The sequence below is a fragment of the Phalacrocorax carbo genome, chromosome 3 (genome assembly GCF_963921805.1).
Source record: "Phalacrocorax carbo chromosome 3, bPhaCar2.1, whole genome shotgun sequence".
Classification (NCBI taxonomy): Eukaryota; Metazoa; Chordata; class Aves; order Suliformes; family Phalacrocoracidae; genus Phalacrocorax; species Phalacrocorax carbo.
The window spans coordinates 4612415-4634605 of NC_087515.1; the positions used below are offsets into that span (position 1 = coordinate 4612415).

At 45.4% G+C, this 22191-nt stretch overlaps 2 long non-coding RNA genes across 3 annotated transcripts in view; both read right to left on the reverse strand.

Annotated features, from left to right (window-relative positions):
* LOC135312808 (uncharacterized) overlaps window positions 1-5010 on the reverse strand; it is a 13974-nt gene extending 8964 nt beyond the window's left edge. Inside the window, exons 1-2 of the long non-coding RNA XR_010372426.1 lie at window positions 4842-5010; window positions 4556-4728 (exon numbers count right to left, since the gene is read on the reverse strand). This is a non-coding gene — a long non-coding RNA (uncharacterized LOC135312808). The remainder of the gene's footprint in view (window positions 1-4555; window positions 4729-4841) is intronic.
* Window positions 5011-5834: 824 nt separating this feature from the next.
* On the reverse strand, window positions 5835-19586 carry LOC135312427 (uncharacterized). 2 transcript variants are annotated; one of them, XR_010371941.1, is made up of 3 exons: window positions 19482-19586; window positions 6827-6988; window positions 5835-6333 (listed from the first exon to the last, which is right to left on the reverse strand). It is a non-coding gene; the product is annotated as an uncharacterized LOC135312427 (long non-coding RNA). The 2 variants fall into 2 exon arrangements; XR_010371942.1 differs by lacking the exon at window positions 19482-19586 and adding an exon at window positions 7121-8326.
* Between the last annotated feature and the right edge of the window lie 2605 nt (window positions 19587-22191).

The window sequence follows — 22191 nt, forward strand, 5'->3', positions numbered from 1 at the left end:
AAATAACAGAATAAGAAAATTGAAAAAAGGGAAATGGAAGTGGCACTCCAAGGCAAAATCCTTTCAACGAGACAGCTGAAATGAACGCTCAGTGTCTTCTGGATGTAGCCAGCTGATAAAAACATTCACTGCTGAAAAATGTCATTACTCTGAAAAAGAAATAAAGATTAGTACTCAGAAATGAGGAAAAGGCTGGAAGTCCCTGGCGACTGAAAGACGAAGAACAGCATCGTTTAGGCTTTGCTCGTTGTTGTTGCTAACTCTCCAGGGAGACCAGGGCTGTGTGCTTCGTAAGCTTTATTGGGACTGCATTGGCATTAATCTTGTGCCTGTAGGCAACATGGCATGTTGTTTGGCAAACGATGCTATGTGATATAATGGAAGGAAGGACTCTTTTTTCTCCTTTTAGTAATGGTTGCTGCACCTAGACTTGTTTCTGATCTCACACTGATTTTATACAGCGATTTCACTGATTTATACTGGCATGTAAAGCAAAGCAAGGCCAGGAGGTTGGGGTGGATACATATCCGATCAGTCGTCGTTCATCTGAAAGCGTTCTGTGAATTGCAGCTGGGTAATACTAATGATTTTACGAATTGCAAAACTGGAAAATGCAGAAGAAAACAAAATGAAAAAAAAATCTTCTTTTCCCTACATGTCTAGAGAAAAGAAACTTGCTTGTGCCACAGGAAAACAAGGCTTTATTCATTGTTTCCTGTGTTCATGCTTTATTGTATTGGTTTACACCATTATGAAAGGAGATCTGGATTCAAGAATTCTGTTAGAAAAAAGGATGCATAACCTAAGTGCTCGTGCGAATAGTTTGCTTAGAGTTATGGATCTACCCAAGGTCTGACCTAGGATGTGGATGTCCCAGGTCATTCCCAACAGGCAGTTTGGAAGAAGCCATCCCATTTTCTTGGAAAGGAGAGTTTAGCCAGGCAGATGTGGGCTGCATTGCGCTGCTTGTCCGCAGTGCCAGAGAGCAGTCTTTGACCTATTTGTTTACTAATCTGGATACAGCCCTGGTGACCATCAGTTAGGGAAATAGTGCTATCTAAGTGGGATTCACTGAGTTTCTTTGGGGGACTGCACTATTGATGTCTTTGTAGAATAAGCTGGGTGGCTCAGGGATGATGCAGGGCAAGACTTTTTCTTCAGTGCTGTAGAGGTAGGTTGCTGTGGTACAAGCCCAAGGATGGGGGCAGCCTAATTATCCTGAAAATTTAGATTATTTAAGGCTCGTTAACACTAACTGAGCAATTCACTGGTATCATTTTTTCCTGGATGACCGTCATTGGCATCGGCCAGCAGTTGAACAGGTCACAGCTACAGCGGAAATGATATTACTACAACTCCTGCTCCCAAACTGTGGAGTCCAACGGCTGGAGTTGGACTCTGCTGCCTTTTGCCATTGCTGTCCATCCTTCAGCAGCAGGCGGTGTGTCTTGGCATACCTCACTCTGGGGAGGAGGCTAAGCCCTCTGTGGTTGCATTATGTACAGGCTCCTGAATTTTACAGGTGTTCCTGAATTGCTTATTTAGTCCTTGGTAGTGGACCTATTTCTAGCTCACAAGTTCTGCCGGTGCTGGGAAGGGAGAGAACACGCTCCTCTGCCATTAGGTATGATGTCTTACTGACTTAGCCCATTGGAAACAATCTTCTGAGCTGAGTGGGGTAGGGTGCATTGTGCCACCAAGGAAAGAAAATTAAAGGTTCTTGATGATTAGCCAGGGAAGCTGCCACTGAGCCCTGCCCAGAGCACCAGGAGACAGGGCTAGTCCCATTCTCATAGTCCCTGAGGATAATATAATTCCCTTGATGTGAGAGACCTAAGTGGAGAGCAAGTTTTGTGCTGGAATGGTGCAGACCAGTGTGTCAGCATCCCCATTTTTTAGCATACCCAAACTTTCAGTGCACCAGGAACCATGGCTGCTGTACACCAGAGCTGGTTTTGTTGTACTAAGCCTGATCCCAGCATACAGAAACATCTTCTCATTTTCTGTAGCAGCACTGTTGTGCTTCTTTCCAGCACCTCTCCTCTACACAACTTTAATGCTGTATGAAAGTAAGATAATACAAATGTCAAGTCTGGAGTCCCTCTGGTCCTACAGTATGACCAAAGAAAACTTTGCTGCACTTAGAGGGATGTTTATGTCATGTTTTAAGGATCCTCTAAGGAGTTAAAAGGCACATAGTGGTGACATCTTTCATGTCCCTCCATCGGATGCCTTGGTTACCAAGAGGTCAATAGTGCAGGACTTTTCAAAAGATGGCAATCAGAGCACTAGTGTTGGACGCCTGGGAGGAGTTTGGGCCCCTTGGCATTTTGCCCTTGCCTGTTGCTCTGCCAGGCTTGGCTCTCCTCTTTCAGCCTTCTCTCTCTTGGGGAGGACCATCCTTGACACGGCTGCCAGGGAGGCAGCAGCGGGAGCAATAGCAGAGCAGCGAGGGGGAGAACCAGGCTGTCACAGGCTGACGCCAGGGAAATCTCAGCAGGCTGGAGGGGAGGCGCAGGAGACAAAACCTCAAATTGTGCCTAGATGTTCGATAGGACGATGGGTAAAGGCAAAGGTTTGGAGTCATCTTTTCAACAAATTGAACTAGCGTGACTGTGATGTAGAGATTAGAGCTCTGTCAGTTGCTCCATGCAGACAAAAAGGTGTGTGTATATAGCTTCAGCCTTGCCAGATGAAGATATTTGTTGGGTTTTACCTGATTTATTGTGGGGGGGCAGGGGAGGGTTTGGTTCGGTTTGGTTTGGGGGCAGGGGGAGTTTGAGCTTTTGGGCCATATTTTAAAGATTTCCCCCATAAAACACAAGAACTGCAAACTTCCTGCTTGCAAGAAATGAAAGCCCTGATTCTGATATACTCACAGGGCTCCAAGTGAAAGGGCTTTAAGTGGAACAAAGAATATTATAAGATTTATAAGATTCAGAATTAAATTACAAGTACTGTAAATATTGGAATTGCATCTTTCTCTAGCTCAGTAAATAAGAAACCTCTGCTTGTCTCATTCAAGTGGTATTAGTAAGTAGTTGGAAGACATGAACGCTACAGCCTCCTCCTGGTAGCCAGAACACCTATCTGCTAGGTGCTTCTCAGGAACATTTACCTTCTAAACTCTTTCCAAGGAAGCTATTAGCATTGATTTCAACGTACCTTCCAGTACACAGTGGTGATGCTTTTTCTCTAATAGAAATTTATTGTTTGCCTCTTTGCTCACACAGCTTTTTTGCTTATACGCATTTGTCCTAATAGCAAGCTGCAGATGCATCAGAGGGCAGCAGCCAGAAGTTACTCATATATTGCCTTCCCCTTTTTCAGCACTCTCTGGGTTTATACTAAGCTGAATGAAATGTAATATTCTTAATAAATAAATCACTCAGTGAAAGATATGTGGGGAGGCAGGAACAAAGGGAGAAAAAGCCCTGTCTGCTTTTGGCTGGCAAACTTCAGAGCATGCTGGCCTACCATCTTTCATCGTTGCAGAATCATACAGCAGCTTCTCAACCCTTTATACACAAGCAGGCTTGTATTTGTGTTTGCAAAGAAAATCCTTTCAAGTGCAAACAGCACATAAACTCCTTGCTGTCTAAGAATATCTCTTAGAGGAGCAAGCTCTCTCTGTGCTCACTGCCAGGATATTAGCTCTGAATCTTAGCACTGACACAGCCAGAAATATGAACATCTCTAATAAGTGCATGCTGATTGCTAGGTCTCTGAGCTCTTTTCAAACAAAACCAAAGTGTCACATCTATTGGACCTGATACATCTGTGGGCCCTGACCAAGGGAAAACGTGCATGTCTGTGTATCTACTTTCCTAGCTCTGCATTTGTTTTCAGAAGTGCTGAGCACCCATAGTGCAGGGAGGCTTCTCCCCGGGGTATAGCAAAGAGGGGTTGCTCAGAAGGCTTTTTTCTCCACGTGAGCTCCAGCCTAGTGCAGCGCGTGCTGCAGGCCAGGAGACAGGGAGCAGTCGTGCCACAGCATGCTGCCCTGGCAATGTTGCTGTCACTGTCCCAGAGCTCCTGTGAGTGAGCTCCAGCAGGAGCAGCAGGTTCTCGACAACCCCAGGCATCCTGGCTGCTTGGTGGGCATGAGTGGTACTCACTGGTGAAGTGGTGCATGGGCATCATTTCAGAACAGGGCTTTCACAGAGCTGCTGTTGGCATTTCCACAGTATAGCTTTCACCATGTGAAGGAGAATGATTTTGGGAAGAGGAGCAATAAGGTCTAAAAGGCAAGAAAACGAAACCCTTAGACCAGCTGATCTGTGTTCTGCTGATGTGCAGTTTCATCAACCAGCGACAGCAAAATACTGCTCCATGTCACAGCAGGCTTGGAGAAGGTTATGTTCTTACTGCCCCACAGAAAGCAGTGATAATATTCCTGATCCTTTTCCTCCAAACAGATCCTGTGTGAATCTGATCTAACACCTGATGCACAGGGAACAGCTGCCTTTTGGGCTAGACCTAAAACTGCATTCTGCCTTTTTTGCGTGGCTCAAACTCTCAAACACTCAAAAGGCGAGCCTTTTGCATGGCTCACCTGGAAAGTGAAGGTGAGCCCTGTGTTTCTGGGGTTTTCTCGCAGGCTCTGCACTCACATCCTAGGTGTTCCTGTGTCCAGACTTCCCCATCCTGTTGTTTCAGAGGTGTCCACCTGCACCTGGTGGGTTAAACAATCTTCTTCCTACCACTCCACCGAGTGGTTTGGGATTTCTGATGAAAAAGGGAGCAGCAGTGTCAGTTACTATTATTAGAGTGACATTTTTACGTTTATTGACATTTCCTTCAGTTTACCAGTATCCCAGAGCCAAGTCAAACAGCCCCACCTCCTCTTGCTGTTCTTGCTGACAGCTCTCCCTGGTTCACCTTGTGGTCATACGTTTCCAGGCAGCGCTGTGCTTTAGTTTCATGGGGCATTCATGCCGATAGTCCCTGTTAGAGGAGTCAGCCAGGCAGCTCCTCCACCCCAGCCCAGGCTGTTCTGCCTTTGCGCTCCTCTTTCTCATTACAACTGCCTCTGGCTGTGGTTAGACTTTGTCCCGTCAGCGGGAGGAGCAGCCAGAGGACGTTTGCACCATCACAGCCAACATTCTCAAAACATGCCTCCCTTATCACTCAGCTGGAGGGCACGGAGTCCCTTGGTGGGACAGTACAGCAAAGCTGACCTGAGAAGCCATTTAACAACATCTGCTTCTCCTTCTCTGCAACATCTGAGACGCCAACCCTTTCTCCCATCGCAGGGGTGGAAAACCACCCAGGCTCCACCAGCTGAAGTCTATGCAGCACAACCTGGGTATTTGCACCCTGGTTTCCAGTGACCCAGCTGGGTAAATCTGTTCTGACTGAAAGATGCACTTCTGTTGGCAGCCCGTGATGAAATGGTTTCATAGTCTCATCAAAATGTACGTTTTGCACAGAGGCTGAACTCCCAAGTGCCCCAGGTCTGCAGCCCCCAGCTTCCTTCGCTATCATCTGCTCTCGTGTTTTTCTTTTTTTCGCTATAAATGAGAATGTAGCCTTTGAAGCTGGATGTAAAAGAGTTATTTTCTATTGGATCCTACAGGACTTTTCTGTAGGAGGAACAATAAGGCACTGTACAAAATGTGTAAATAGTTATATCACTCTGATTTATGTTGAAAGCATATGTTTTAGTTATAGCTACAGGAACTATAAAAGTCTGAAATAGTCTCAAGGCTTCCTTTCTTTCATGAGAAGAGTTTCACAACAAAAATAAAACACATATATTTGCTTGTATTTCATTGGGCATTTTCTAGAGAAGGGAGGAAGGTAGCATAAGTCACTGTGCAAGAGAAAGCAAATGTATGCAGATCTGGTTGTTGTCCAGAATTATATTTTGTGCCAAATGGAAGGTTATTTTCTCCAGGGCAATATTTTTTTATTAAAAATACTGTACTCTAAGAAACTGTAAAAAAAATTACAGTCTATATCTACTTCATTACCTTCTTTTACTTTTCCCTGTCCTTAAACTCTTACTTGAGTCCTTATGGAAAAGTCCTACACAACTGTTAAAAAATCTGTAGGAACCATTAGAAGTGACTCTAATTTTAATAGCTAACGTAGAGTAAGATGCATTTAATATCTTGTAAACCGTGCTGTCTTCTACCCTTTTACAGAAAGGCACATCTGCAACGAGTGTTTAACCTTCACTGAAGCTCACAGAAGTATCTGAGGACTGATGGTAGATTGCTGATCACAACTCAGGAGACCTGTTCTTCCTCTAGGTCTTTTTCTCTAGCTTTTCACCAAGTCCTCGTTGTCAGGATTAAATTCAGCTCAGCTGGACTATGGACAGGTTATCTGCAAAAGAAAACAAACCCTACAGGCATTACATGAGCAGGGCAGATGGAGACGGCGGAAGGAGCTGAGGTAAGAGCAAAGTGCACAGATTGATGATGGATAAGGAGAACATGAGGCCGCAAGGTAAAATGCAAGAGGGAAATGGGGAGTCCAGGTGAGCAACGGTGCTATTGGGCACCTGAGTCTGCGTTTGCTGTAGACGGAAACCAGCTCCATGCCAGTAACGTATTGCAGTGATTGGCTTGCAGATCTAGTGACTCTGTCACACTAGAAATGGTGCTGAGATGAGGCAGGGGTGATTGACGGTCTCTGTGAATACTGTGCCAGGACCAGGGGTGGGTGCAGCAGCCACAGTGTAGTTGGGGAAAGGGGGCTGCCCCTGTAACAAGAGGTCTAGAGCAGGCTTTGTATGCAGGCAAGGGAGAGAATGCAGTCCCTGCAAAACCACACTGGGACATGATGTAAAGAGAGGATCATACAGATCCATACAGACCTCATATATGTGAAGATGAAGGAGTGGGGCACCGCTGAGCTTTGCATTGTGAACCTGGCACCTTCCCATATTCAGCAGGGAGGACTGCCAGTGCAGGAGGCTCTGCGGCAGGGCAAGAGCACCTTGCCGTGGCACTCCTTCTCCGCCTTCCTTTCTCCTTCCCTGAAAGAGATGTAAGAGAGGAAGTGGTGAACGTGAGGGGAAATTCTTAGCTGGCAGGAAAACATGGCCCTTTGGCACAACAGAGATGGAGGTCGGCATTACCAGAGCACCAACACACAGCCAAGTCATTACCAGCCTTTGGCGGTGATGGTGGTGTGAGCTCCAAAGAGGGGTGAGGCAGCCCCATCGGCAAACCAGGACAAGGACTTTCCCGTGGGAGCTTGCAGGAGGCAAGGCTACAGCTGCCGGGGCCAGGAGCGCAGCAGTAATCCAGAATCCAGGTGAAAAAGGCCGGAAGGAAAATCTTGGAATAAGAGCAGAGAGGAAAGGTTAGGTCCTTAAAATGGTCTGGAAAGACGAAGGGTGTGCTAGCATGAGAGCTGAGCTCCAGCCGGCGCCAGGCTGAGGGTCTGGTGGGCAGTGTGGGCTCTGCTGCTTGCTGGAGGGATGTGGAAGGATGGAGAGGGGAGGCGGTGAGGAGGAGGTTCAAGGGTCCAGTGATGGCCAGGCTGGGTGTCAGCCGGTATCAGCAAGGAGATGTCAGATATTAATGCAAAACTAAGCTACTGGAGGGCCAAGTAAATTTACCTTTGGCTAAAATTTAGGGTGGCAGCTTTGCAGCAACAGGAGTGCAACCAGAAAGCAGAGGGTCCAGGCAGGCCCTGGGCCAACTCCTGTTTCCTGGCTGAGGCCAAAGACATAGCTCCCTCTGACTTCTCTGGCAACTAGGGCTTTACTTCAAAAGAGGAGGGAGCGGAGTGCTTGGCTGAAGAAAGACAGAAGTGCTGGGTGGTGCTGGAGGAGTGCCTCTCGCCCTCCCTGCCGCCACCTCCCTCCCACCCCAGCGTTTGAGTTGGAGCTGCTCCTGGCTGAGTCAGTGCAAGGCGCTCGCTGGTGTCAGGCACTGGGAGTCACTGCTTGATGCATGACTTCAGCCTAAGGGGAAGGAGGGGGGCAGCAAGAGCAAACACGGCTTGAATATTAAGTCAGAGGGATGAACGTGCATTTGCTCTTAGGCAAAAGCCACAAACCCCAGACCCCCCCTTAAGGCTTTCACTTGAGAAAACCACAAAAAAAGGGACAGACGAATTTGTACGGCTGCAATTTTACCTTAGGATTTGCCATCGTTAACTCGGGTGCAGCCACTTAGTCGACCTGCTGCAAATGGCCAGCAGCGTCCCGCCTGCTGCCTGCCACCGGGCCGGCAGAGGATGCGCCTGTGCCACAACTGCGGCATTTTGATGGGGCAGCACAGCATCTCTTCTCACCCACTTACAGGATCTAGTCACTAAACGTCTGGCTTTTCTGCCCAAGTGGCAGAAAAGGCTTAGAATGTCTGTTACTCCTGTCTAAAGAGATAGTATTGCTTTTTCTATCTTTAATCTCAGGAATAAAGGAAACAATTACATGGTCTAAAGTCTTACATAATAGCCTGTAACTCAGACACTCTTCTCAGTGATTGCAGCTAATGTCACGGCCCTCTAGAAATACCCTTAGATGAGAAACAGGGCACCCATTTAATTTTTACATCTCTCCATATATTTTCTTGCATTTTTTTAAATCAAGTCTCAGCTGGTTTATTAAAAAGGCAACAACACAAAGTAAAGGCCAGAAGAAATCCTTGCTAAGATGCTCTGGTACTAGGAAATGTGCGCGTCCACCACAGCAACCCTTTGAAGGGCAAGAGGCAGGAGAGGACCTTTTGCTCTCAAGGGGCTGTAGCAGGGGTTAAAAAGGAGGAAACCAATGCACTGAGTTATAAAAGGGCTTAGCAGAGGAGCTGGTTGAGATCATGCAGGTGAGCCAGTCATGGTAAACTAAGCGTTGGAAAAAGGGACTGTCTGCAGAGTGGGACCTTCATCAGAGGTAACTCATTAATTGGTGCCTGCAGTCGGCTGGTACTCTGCGTGCCGCCCATCGCGCGCTGGTCCGCTCGCTGAGCAGGGATCTGCTCTTGCACATGCAGACACTATTCATGGGGCAATGGAAGACATTTTTGCTTTTTAGAGCGGTGCCTGTTCCGTCCTTTGCACGCTGATTGCTTCCTGCAGTGATTACATTGCAGCCATTTGTACTGTTGTGAGCACTGTAATAATTTAGAGCCACGGTTAGACCTTGGTTAGGAAATGTTGGATTTTTCTTAATTCCCATTGTATAAATCTTCAAGCCTCCATTTTGCTGTTTGTACGTATGGCATCTTCAGTACAGAGGTGCATGCATAAGGAGCACATATGTGTACGTATGCATTTCTGTGTTCAAACAACCAAGACTTGTGTAACAACCATAAGCAATCACTTAATCTAATGTTGCAAGCTTTCTTTCTGTCTCTCTGTTTCCGTATTTGTGTTCTTTATGTACGCTACATCTTTGTTGTCAGCCTTCAAAGCCAGGGAATTGTGTCTCCTCCTATCTGCAAAAAAGCACCTACCATGTTTTAGAACCCTGTGCCAATAAATAAATCAAATAACAGCCTGCACCAGAGATCTGGGACTCTCCAGAATCGTTTTTATCTTCAAGTGAATGATGTGGTGGAGAAAGCTGCTGAGCTTGCAGCTTCGAAGATTGAAGTCCTTTATTTACCCACTGAATAGATAAAACAAGGGTGACAGGAGAGCAAACTTCCTTGCATTGCCCCATGCAGACTAGGGTGAACCCCTTCCAGCAACAACTCAATCTCCCAGCTCCGTTTTTGGTATCGCGCCAGCTGTGACAGTGGCTTTTTGTGACAGCAGCTTCTTATCACCGAAAACTGGCCACGACAGAGTCTGTCTCCCAAAGGTCAACAAACAGATGTGCATAAAAAGGAAACCTTACAAATGTTTGAGTAGTTCCTGATGTTTGATCGTACCCAAGGGTTGCACCATTGGTGTCAAGCATGTGTTCCCTTTCCCACAGCAGCACAAGCGGATTAACCACGCGAGGGCCACGTGCAACACCCTGACCAACCGAAACAGGGCAACATGATTAATGTCTGACTGTGCTTATTAAACATGTTGACCTGGATGCAACCACCAGCTCAGTAAGGCCTGCGGTCACCCTGGCTGTAGCCTGGTGACGTCACCTGCAGAGACTGCTTGGGTCCTCCGTGCCTTCCCTAGATGCCTGTGCCCAGCCAGGTCATGGCCGGTACGTGGGGCTGGCTGTCCCTCCAGCCTGGCCCGGGGCCTCTCTGCCCTGCAGGGTGCAAGATGTCATCTCAAACCATTTTCATAATCTGCAGAGCAGCCTTTATTCTATACACCTAGTTCAGCTAGGAGGTACCTCCTTTGCCTGTAATGCTTTTGGTGAAATAACCTTGCTAAACCAAAGAGATGCCTGATCCAGCCCTCCAGCTTGGCACAGGGTGTCCTTGTCAAGCTCGGGCAGCGTTACACCTTAATACCTGGGAGTAAAATGTATGTTTGACTGTTTCACTGCACAGGGAGGGACTACACAGGGAGTTCAGACCTTGTTGCCAGCCAGGAGAGCAATAAAATCAAGGCCAGAAAACAGAAAGGGGGTGAAAGAGGACAAACTTTTATTGAATGAAAGCATTTTGCGGAGAAAAATGGAATGATTTCAGTAAATTAGAGGGAAGGACACGCACATATAACAAAAAAAGAAAATTGCTGGAGATCATTTCTTTCCAGAGGGATGAAATTCTCCTTTATGCCCTCTGGTGATCAATGGTAAAGCCACAGTGTATTTCAGTGGGAACAGCAAAGCGTGCCTGAAGACCTTCCCGAGAGAAAACAATAATCTTTAACAATTTGCAGTGCAGCAGCAGAGAAGGTCACTCTCCCTCTGTGCAGGCTGGGTGAAATGTGAGGGTAGGTCAGGTACAGGTCACGGATTTCTGTTTGAACAGATCCAGGAGCGCCTGTACCCTGCAAAACTGGTGGTAAATAACAGCCAAAATATCATACCTGTTATTCCAGCTCACAAGTTCCAGTGAGTAAGTAAGTGTATTACCTTGGTTGTCTGTCAGCTCTACAGTATGTTCACCCCAAAGCCTGATTTTGTGGGGTCAGGAGATTTTCCATGTTTGAGGTGTACTCCAAACTCACCAGCGTCAATGGGATTTGGGGGTTGAATTCAACTTTGAATTAATGACCTTTCTGTCACACGTTGCTTCTGGTTCTTCTCTTTGTTTCATTTTAAAATGCCAGAGAAATGAATAACCAAAGCTGGGTTAACAAAAGATTAAAATCTACCATTTTTACTGGATTTGCAACCCTTCTGAGAAGACTCATTGCAATTGTGCTGTATCTCTACTGCTTAATAATACATCTCACAGCTGCGTACCATGATATCTGACTATGGGACCATATAATGGTCTCCATCTTCTCAGGCTTAACAAATTTATTCACAGAAAAAAGACAAATCATGCGCAGAATTTCCCCTTTCTGAAATAAAACTCCTTAGAAAAAGGACTATGTGTTTCTCTAAAGCTTTTCTTTCGGAATGACGCTTAATACTAATTTTTGTTAGCAAGCAAGGTAAATTTCACCAATTTGACTTCTGATGACAAATCTGATCTTGCAACTTTCTACATATTTAGAAGTGACAGCTTCTCTGTTAACCTAACTCAATTTTCTGCTGTGATTGAACCTTTTTTCATGTAATTCAGTCACAGGGCTCTTTTAAAATTGGAGCCTGGCATGCCCTTTCTTTGTTTTGAATCCTGTAGGATAAATTGTGCTGCCTCTATGTCCTCATGCTCTTTGGGCTCACATTCTTATCCCATCTAGAGGCAGGGGTTATATTTTCCCTTACCCACATTTTTTAATGCTCACCTGTTATTGTGAAGTTTTTGTTAAAATTAGATGTTTTTCTTTAAGTGAGAATGGATAAAGAGGGTGAGGGACATTCATGCGAGTGCTCTTGAGCACTGTGGAAGCCCAGTGAGGCTAAGCCTTGCCAGACCAATGGTCCCAACCCAAAGGGCCCTGACCCCCTGCCTGGGGCTGATCTAGCTGAGCCATAGCAATCAGCCTGGCGCTCCTCCCTGCTCACTCCCAGGCCCTTGCTGCACTTATGGGGCAGCTCCAGACCTTCACACGTTGAGGTTATTTGGGGAATTATCTCCAGTTACCTTTTTAAAAAAAAAAACCAAAACTGAAATTAGAACCAAATCCTTTAAGACATACAGAGCCATCAGCCTCTAACTTAAGAAAGTTTATTCTCAAGCAGTTATTCAATCCCAGTGATCTAAAATGCCATGGCTTACAACCTTGAAGCCATGGAAATTTCTGTTTGGACAGTAACCCAGATCAAACAATTTTCTGGTGAACCCCTCCCCACCTCCCAGCTGAAGATAGTTTTGTTCCTAGTGAAATAATTAAAGGCTTTTTGATTTTGGTTTATAACCAATGGCATGGTAACAAAAGGGCTGTGGCTGTGCTGGACAGTTTTGAAGGACAGTGCTACAAGGATGTGCAAGCTCCCCTGTGAAATTTTGGGCTCTCGGTGTGAAGGAACAAGGTATATTTATAAGTGCAGCAGCCAGTAGTTGGCATTTTTGCAGCTCTTTTTACAAGAAGTCGGACAGCATTGAGCAGGATTGCCTAGGAGACAGAGCAGCAGAATTACTGGGCTGGCTCCGGGTTCCTGGACGGGAACTGAACAAACTCAACAAAGAGTGCCTGGCAAGTTTGTTTTCAAGTCTAATGATGAATAAACATCTCCAAATGCAAATCCTATGAGCCTCTGAACACAACAACAGAAGGAGGGAAAAATATAGCACTTTTTGCGCTTCAGGGACTAGCAGAAAAATAAGAAATTTAAGGACTGGTAAATTCAATGTGGATGTGTCTAGTATGCTTTTCTTTTCCCTGTCAATCTACATGAAGGGATGTTTCAGGCCCCAAACTCTCTTTGGGCCCAATTAGGCAGTGATAATTTACTTGCTGCCACTGCTGTCACTTTCATTTTGATGCTCTTGTAAATAAATTCCTTAAAAAAAGGGCAGTGATTATTTATCCAAGCCTGAAATTTTTAGAGCTCTTGCTTTATGGCAAAAAAATCAAACATCAAGCTCTGACCTGACTTGGCACTCCATATATTTACGTACTAAAACACACATGTTCATATGTAGAATTAAAAACAGTTATTAGAGAAGGGGTCCAGGCACCATGCTGGACTCTGGCCAAGTCAGGAAACTGTGACAAGAGGGGGTGTCTTCCCCTGGGGCTGCCACAGCATCATCACTGCTCGATGCTGCAACAGGACGCTGGCCGGAAGGTGCAGTAAATTCTGGGAGAAAAAGTCCTTCCAGCCCCTACATTTGCTGAACATGTTTGTGATGGGCAACTCCTGCAGGTACTGAAGGTGATAGCAGCTTGTGACTTTGGTATCTGCTTTTCAGGTGGGGAATTTAAAATTAATCCTATTTCCGTTCATTTACTGGTGCCAGTTTTCAGAACTGAGGGCCCTCATGAAACAGCTAGGACTGTGATTTGAGTACAGCCTGCGCCGACCATTTGTCATCTCAGTTTGCTCCTATTTACTGATATGTCCCCCCATCGCAGTAGATCCAGGCGCTTCAGAGCTGTGCCAGCGTGTTCTTCCTGAAAGCACCCAGTGAAATGAAATCTTGTTCATTTTCCAAGGGGTTTCCACAGGGATGAAGCCGTTCTGGATACACAACAGTTGACAGCCCTGGGATGCTCACAACCCGATCCCCATCCCCGTGGCTGCCCGCATGCTCTGATGTGAGATGCTGCAGCTGGCGTTCCGCTGCCATGCCGGCGCTCACTCGCATGTGCCTGCTGTGGTCACATACCTGTGCAGCAAAGCTACCTGTGCTGCAGGGGGAGCAGAAGCCTCAAATGCCAGCTCCTAAGCAAGATGCCTGACTACAGCGTTGTCTTTCCACTCCCAAGTCCTGCCTCCGTAGGCTAATGTTCTCTGAAACCCGGGTCCTTAAGTCCTACATACGAAACGATGTGTTATCTATGCACCATGACCAGACAGGATGATTAATCAGTGGATGAACTGCATTCGTGGTAACACATCATATATAAAGGGCAAAAAGAGAAACCTGTCCGGCGTAAAAGGAAATGCTTCCCAAACGACTTTTAATAACTGAAAGTGCCAACGAGCTTTTAAACAGAGCAACCTCACTGTGATGCCTTTGCCGCAGCCTTTTATGCCAGCTGACATTGTCCTGGAGACATCTTTAGGTGTCTAGTCATACCGTAGGGACATTGGAATTAGGTTATTCAGGATGTTCCCAATTATCTCCATTACTCTTTTTCTCTACCATTAGGGCAGCTCGGGGAGCTCTACAAAAATAGAACCAGGAAAAAAAAATATAAATGGGAGCAAATTAACTGCAGAAGATGCAGCTTTGTCCTTCAAGATGACCAGTTAGGGGTTTCTGTTTTATCATTGCATTTTGATTTTCTTGCATATCTGTCCCATTTATCTTGTCCAGCTATCTAAATAAAAGATGAAGACAACAAACAGTCGAATAAAGCTTTTTTCTTTGAGGTACACAATGCCTTCTAGCCTGCTTTGGCTACTTTTCTCATTTGATACACATCTCATGTTATTGAGTTGGCCTTCTACTCCCTGTGCTACAGGGGCTTTAAAATCTAGGCCTGAAAGCAGGATCCCTCTCTATTATGAATGTTCCTGGATATGCCACCACGTAAATTTTGTAAAGTTTGGGGGTGTATGTAAGGTTTGTCTTTGCCTTTCTGCGATTGGGCAGTGCATATGGTTTATGTCAGCATTTGTAAGGTTATCGCAAAGGTTATCTTGGCTAAATTATAGCCCTTTGTTTATCCACGTGGTCGGGTATGGTGCAAACAGCTGCACTGTCAGTAAAATCTTTCTGCTGCCCTCAACCCTGACCTGGAGGTACCAGACTCTGAGAAGTTACATGGCTCCATATGAAAGTAGCTTTGAAGGGGCACTGAATTAAAGCTGACACTTTACCTGAAATACCTGCCCCCAAATTAGCTGTGAAAAATCAGGTAACCAACAGAAGATGCCAGTACGTCTTTGTCTAGCAGCTCACTGTGGTCAGCGAAGCTTCTCTTTGCCCTAGGAATTCATGCGTAACCTGACCTAAAGATAAGAAAAAACACAGTTGAAAGGGAATAACTGGAAGCACTGCAAGAGAGTTGGGGGAAAAAAAGCTGTTCTGCAGCATATGAGCATGATCTGGGCCTCCTGAAAGCCAGGGACCGTGCTCTACTGCAGCAGTCCTGAAATCACACTGCTGTGGTCTTTTATGCACTTGCCACTAAATACCTGCCATCCATCCCTCTCTTTTGTTCTCCTTTGTCCACATACAAATGTGAAATAGCAAAGTTCATGCTTGCAAACAACCACATTTAACATCCTCTTCCTGTACACGCATTCTGTCAAAGATGGGGGATTCAGTTCTACCTGAGGCAGAACCTGGTTTTGTTCTTGCTTCTTCTCAAATTATCCTTAAATGACCTGCTAGATAAATTATCAGTGCCTCTTTTCCCGACCCACTGCATATCACCCTGCATTTTGTGGCGAGAATTCAGTTTCGTATCCAAAATTTCTGACTTGGACTCGCTCTTTCACTGGATTTGTGAGGCTTTGTTCTGATCCTGTTTGTGCCAGTGTGCCTCAGGCGTGAAATCACTGAAGTAAAGTGGTGCTAATCTGCTGTGCATCCCAAATCTGGCTTGCTGCGTATATGCGCATGTGCTCTTGTGTACGTACATATGAGCACGTGCATGTATGTGTGTAATCTAGGCGAAAAGAGGTTCTAATTAGAGCTAACCAAATACTGGAAGCAATTTTTTTTTAATAAATTATTTAATGCATTTTGTCTTTGTTCATCTCATAAATTATTCAACAAATAGTATTTGAGTGGTGCTAGAGCTGGTAGGCTACTGCAGAAGTGATTAGTCAAACAGCATATTTGGTAAAGATCATCAACATTTGCTAAATAATGTATTTGGCAAATAGTATTCATCCACCTCTAGTTCTAATTGATCCAACGAGAAATGCAGGCAGCACATGGTACTCATTCATGGCTTGGCAAGTGCTCAGGGAGCCGATCCTTTCTGCCCTTCCTCCTTCTCCCGATACAAATAAACATAGAGTTTCCTGTTGGTATCATCGTGCGAGACCCAGCTGGGCACACACCTCACGCGCCTGGGTTGCTGGTACACCCCACACATGCTTTCCCTTCCAAGTCACGGGCAAGGCAACAGCCTCTGGGCAAGTGTCCCACAGCTAGAGGCAGATATCCAGACCTCGGCATGCTGTGGTGGGCTGCCGAAACGAGCCCGTCGTCTTGCAGGCTCGCAGACTCCTCTTTTACTTTCTTGCATGTAGTTAGTGTCAGGCGTGTGGGGAGAACCTCTACCAACACAGAAGGCTGACGTTTTTCCTGCTACTTTGTCCTCAAATTGTGTGGTGGCAAGGCCCATTGTTTTGAACTAGCATAAAAGGAAGAAAAAACAACCACCACGACCCCTGTCATTTACTAGACTGGAAAGTCACAGGCATACAAATAATTTATTGGAAAAGGAGGAGAACCTTATTTGCTGCAGGACCTGATTTCAGGGACATGGATTAATAGAGTTTTTGTGGTAATTTTATGCCAGACACTATGGAGACATGCTACATCTTTCTTAAATTTTAAGTCTGATTTTTTTTTGTTTCCTTTCACCATCCTCACTTCTTCCTCTTTATGAAAATAAACCCCAAACAAAACCAAACTCCTCCTTACCACATGACATTTCTTTCTGTGCAGCCTTTCATCAGAAAAGAACTGTTTTCCTTGGAAATGTCGAGCTAAGCCTTTGAAAAAATTAGATGTCATTGGCTGTGTGAAATGTCTTCCTTTTTTTTCAAAGCCAAACCTCAAGGATATCTTGTTTAGAAACTTCGCATCTGCTTTACTTAACAATACCCAGGGCCATACAATTCAAATTAGATTTTTGTTGTATTTTGATGGTACTATTATTAATAGAAAAATATAAGTCATCTAAAAGATCAATGCAGAGTGCCAGACGCTTTGCATAGTTGCTTATTTCTGAAATAGGTCTGTTGACTGGGACCCTTTGTAGGCTCAGGTACTACTCATTGTGTCTTCCCGTCTCAGGATCTGTCCCTTTCTTTCTAACTTTTGCACACACATATATGTGCATTTTGTGTACACTTACATATACACGACAGCTCAGCAGCCCGCCAATGTTGAAATTCTTTTGACTTTATTTATAAGGAAAGCTAAGAGTGGGAATTTTCAAGGCTAGGCCTTTCCTGTGTTTCGTGTTGTAGGAAAAGGGACACAAGCAGCAGGCAGATGCTTAAGTAGAGAAGTTAACTGAATAAAAACCGCACACTGATTTCTCAGTCAGTAAAGAGGATTTGCTGGATTTTCCTATCTTCATCTGCAGGCAAAGCACTGTCCCCTCACAGCAAGCCCAGTCTGGCTCAAGGCTCCTCAGCAGTGTGATTTTGCCATCCCTAATGGTGAGGGATGTGGGCCACCAGTGCCATCGCAGCTATTCAACGATAAGCCAAACTGCTTTTGGTCTGAGGTCACCGCAGTTACTCATGACGAAAGCAAGCAGAAATGTGGTGTTGCAGCTAAAATTAGGTTGTAATCAATTTTATGCAGCATTAATCACTCTTGTAAATAAGCCCCTCCAGCCATGTTTAAATCAAGCTGTAAGACCTGAACCAGCACAACAAAAGGCTCCATAAAATCAGTCCGAGTTATCCCCCCATAGTGACTAATTACGTTAATTAATTCAAAGCCTGATTAAACAAAATTATGCTGAAAGAGAATCATCTCCGTGAGTCTTCAGAAATGCTGCTCTTACAAATGAGGAATGAAGCATTTACAGCCATGGAAACTGGGGGTTTGTACATGCAGTGTTGTGTTGTTTGTTTTTTTTTTTTAATTTAATATAAAATTTGACTACCTCATTTCCGATTTCATAACAAAGCTTGTGGCCTCAGGGCTTGCCTATCACGTGTTGTGGTAATAGCTGGTTTATTCCTGAAATAGCACATAGCTGCCCTGGCCTTTCCTCGCAGGAGTGACCGAACAGACGTTGCTGAAAACGGGGAGCTCCAGAGATGACTCAGAAAAACCCTTATGCCTGAAATTCCCCGCAGTTTTGGAAAACTTGGCGAAGGCATCTTGAACATTGAGGCTTGGTCATCCAAGCTAAAAATAAACACCCTCATCTACCAGGGATCTACAGAACTGTTTTTTAACTCGCTTCAGCAGAAATTAAGAAACTTCTTTGGCTGTTGCTAACCCCAGGACAGGCTAATGCAGCTCTACAATGCTTCCACGTGAAATTTAGAGAGGCCTCACCGACACAGCCCGGATGGGAACCCGGGGGCCGGGCGCACCCCTCAGCTGGGGCTGATTTCTGCAGCTGGAAGCAGGGGGAGCAGGTCAGCCTCGCAGCAGGGACGCTGCTCTCAGGCCGTGCTGCAGCCACCCGTTACAGGCCAGAAGAATAATACTCACGCAGCTGTGAGAAGAAGAGCGAGCAGGCTCACTGTTGGGGCACAGCCAGGCTGCAGGGGAGCTGCAGGGGAGCCCCGCCGGCGGCACCGCCATTACAAGATGGCTCCCGGGCCGGTTCGCCGCCCTGCCGCCCTGCCTGTGGGGAAGCAGTGCACCTCCCGGGAGGGCTGCCATGACGTTAACTAATCAACAGCGTTATAAAAAAATAACATTTTCTTCAAGGAAGGTTAACGCGGCCTCACCCTGCCCAGGGCCCAGGAGCCCATCTCAGCCCTGTGAGGCTGTCAGCCCCTGCCCCAGCGATGCCGCAGTAGGGGCTGCGACCAAAAATGACAGATATGCATTTTGAGCTAGACTTAACTATTTTGGATAGCAGAGGTTCAACTGAGGGAAATGAAAATACTGAGCTGCAGTGTAAAATTGTTCAACATGAAACTATTATAAAATAGCAAACAATATGGTAACTAAATAACAAAAATAATTGAATGTTAGTGATCAGTCACTGATGTGGTTTATCTCCTCTGTCGTTCTCTAAGCAGAATAAGTGTTATTTTCAGTCCTGTCTCCCTGGGACTGACTACACTCACATTTTAAAACACAGAAGATGATAACTACCTCAGATCCTGGATCAGAGGTATGGTGAAAGCAATGCATAAAACTATTCCCTTCTCTCTGGTGTATAACCAGTGGAATGAAAGGAGAGAGGCTGCAGGAAATAGTAACTGAGACACATGAAATGTAGGAAACTGCTCATGGAAGCTACAGGTATCAGGGAAAAAAGCAAATTAAGAGCAAAGAAGTTTGCTCTTAGAGAAAGAAAAGAGCCTCTGGTGATGGGATAAGTGATTAGGTGGGGATGAGGATATTGTCAGGGATGGAGATGCATTGGATAAATATTTCTGTTTTGCAGCTGGAAACAAATGATTTATATTCTCATTTTAAATGAGGATAGAAAATACATTCCATTAGTAAGCAGAGTGACTGTTGAATAACCTTGGAGAGAGAAAAAAAAATTTATATCCGTACCTCCAGCGAAGTTATGGTCAGGGCCTCTGAAGGACCTGGCTGCAGGGACCATGAGCCCACTGGTACTAATGCTGAGCAGTTCCCGGATGCTGGAAGTCCCCTGGGAAACTGGGCAAAGGCTAGTTTTATGCCAGTAATTACAAAAAGGGGAGTGGATGAGTTGGGTTTCTCTATGCTGATTAGCCTGACATCAGTCTGGAGTGAAATAATGGAAAAGCAGATATGTGATTCAGCTGATAAGAACAGAAGAAGGAGGGGAGTGTAGTTCATACACTCAACATGTGGGAAACCGAAACGGGAAGAGCATATACTTTTAGTGTCCATGCTTTAAAATTCATGTTGAGAAAACTGGAGTGTGGAGAAAGCAGTTACAAAATGATTCACAGGCCGGAGGAAATGCCTTCTAGGGAGAGACTTGGAGGTTAGCTTGTCAGAAGGGAGATGAAACAGTGCCTGAATTAAAATTTATAAGTAACTTTACAGGGATAAAATGGCAGACCCTAAAGGGTTACTTAACTCAGCAAAGCAAGACAAAATGAGAAACAATGGCTGTGAATCAAAGCCAAATCAATGCACCTGACATAAGGCTCACATTTTTAACAGAGAAGATGATTAATGGATGTGATGGATTCTCCATGTTTTGATGGCTCCAGATCAAGCCTGAGCTGCCTTTTGAATACACAAGCTCTTGGGTCTAGTGCAGGGAAGAGTAGTTAAAATTAAATGATCTGTTATATATATGCAAGGTGTCAGACCAAACAGTCTGTCTGATAGTCCCTTCTGGCCTCAAACCATAGGCAATGCAAAACTGAAAATAAATCTGGTCCTGTATTGTTTTTATAGGTATGTATGTGTGGTGGCTTAGCCCCAGTCAGCAACCAAGCACCACACAGCCACTTGCTCAGCCGTCCCAGCAAAAACCAGGAGAGTATCTTAATATTTTTCTTTTTTATTTTCCATGAAAATAAAGATTGCAGGGGTGTGCAGTATCCCCAGCTGGGTGGGTTACCCACTGGGGACGGGAAGGTGTGTGCCAAGGCACCCCTCTGACGGTGTGACCCATCACACAAGCCACCCATGTGGGTTGACCTCCGCACACACAGGATGCCTGATGCCACATATTTTGCGGTGTTTATATGCACACAGAAGCCCCTTGCCTAAGCTGCCTCCAGGGAGCCATTCATCGACAAAATACTGAATCCACCCCATAATCCCTGTGGGTCTCCTGGGAAGGAAGAGCAGCGAGGGACAGGTTGAAGTTTGATTAAGCTGTCATAGCAGGCCCTCTCACCCCCAAGGAACTCCTTATCCATTGCAACTTCTTGTCTGGAAAAGACATGTTTTAAAGACACCCTAGAAGTTGCACTACAGTATAGGAATTTGCCCCTGTATCAAGCCAAAAGCACCTCAGAGCCCTTGATGCTGTAGAAACCCATTAGGCATTTCTTTTGGCAATAGATAAAAGGAAGCAGAAGGAAGAATTACATCCATGCATGTACCCTGACCCAGGCAGGGAGAGAGCAGATGACACTGGAGGACAGCACAGCCCCAGTGGGCCAGATCCTGGGCGTTTTGCCGTCTGAATGACCCTGCTGATTTGAGCAGAGCTGCAGAAGGTGCAGTCCATAAACGTGGCCCCCTGCATAGCACAGTCGCTCCGGTGTGCAGGCAGAGTAATGCTCAGTATCCTGTTGTTACAACAGATAGTGTGTTGTCACGGTTTGTCTGCTCCCGCCTAAGAGACTAAATAGAAACCTCAATGGCCTTCTCAGACTCTCTGCACTGCCAGAAACAAATGTTCCACTGCAAACTCATAAGCTGTCTGTTGCACAGCTCTGTGAAATACTTTGGATGGTAAAAGGTGCCTGAGAGGGAAGATTATGTGAAATGAGTATTCGAGCAGAGGTGACTGCTCCCTGCAATTGACGGTTGATAGGAGAGGTTAACTGCAAAAAGGTTTGATGTATGTAAAGCAAAGTGATCTGTCCTTTGCAGTTTGCCATTGCTGCCGCAGTTAAAGTAGTACAATTTTTTCCACTGTAATCCCGTGCTCTGTTGTTTGCTCATGTGTGAGACATTTTCCTCAGCCCGAATTCTCTGCCTTTCTGAATCTCTTTAATATCACTTTACAAATCCCATTCAGAGCTTCTTTTGGGTACAGTGTGGCAAATATTATTTATTATTATTCTACTGTGCTAGGTACTGTACAAACATATATTGAACTAGTAGGAATGTTCTCATGACATTTTCTCAATCATATTCCAGCTACAATGCTAGAGGCAAGAAGAAGATTTTATGGAGAGAAATAACTTTCCCACAGGCAGTTTTTCTTATTTTTCCCCCCACCGCCACTGTTTTGCACCTCTTGCAGCCATTTACACCTGACTGAAGAGAAAGTGAAGTAAGTGTAAAATGCCACCCACTTTGCACAGATGGAAATGACTGCATTAATGGAGAAGGCGGTGAAGGAATCAGGCGACAGGGAGGGAGGTATCGCCCATGTGTAGTTAACCTAAAGGGCTGCGAGATGTGCAGATGTGAAAGTGCTAGCGAAGGCTTCTGGAGGAACTGCTATCGAGACTGCAGAGCTCAATCTGTGCTCATGCAATTACACCCCGTCCCATTTCACTTCTGTGGTACTATTTTTTACGAGTTTCATAAACTGTCAGCCTGGAAGGGACAACTGTGATTTTATTATTATTTAACAGTG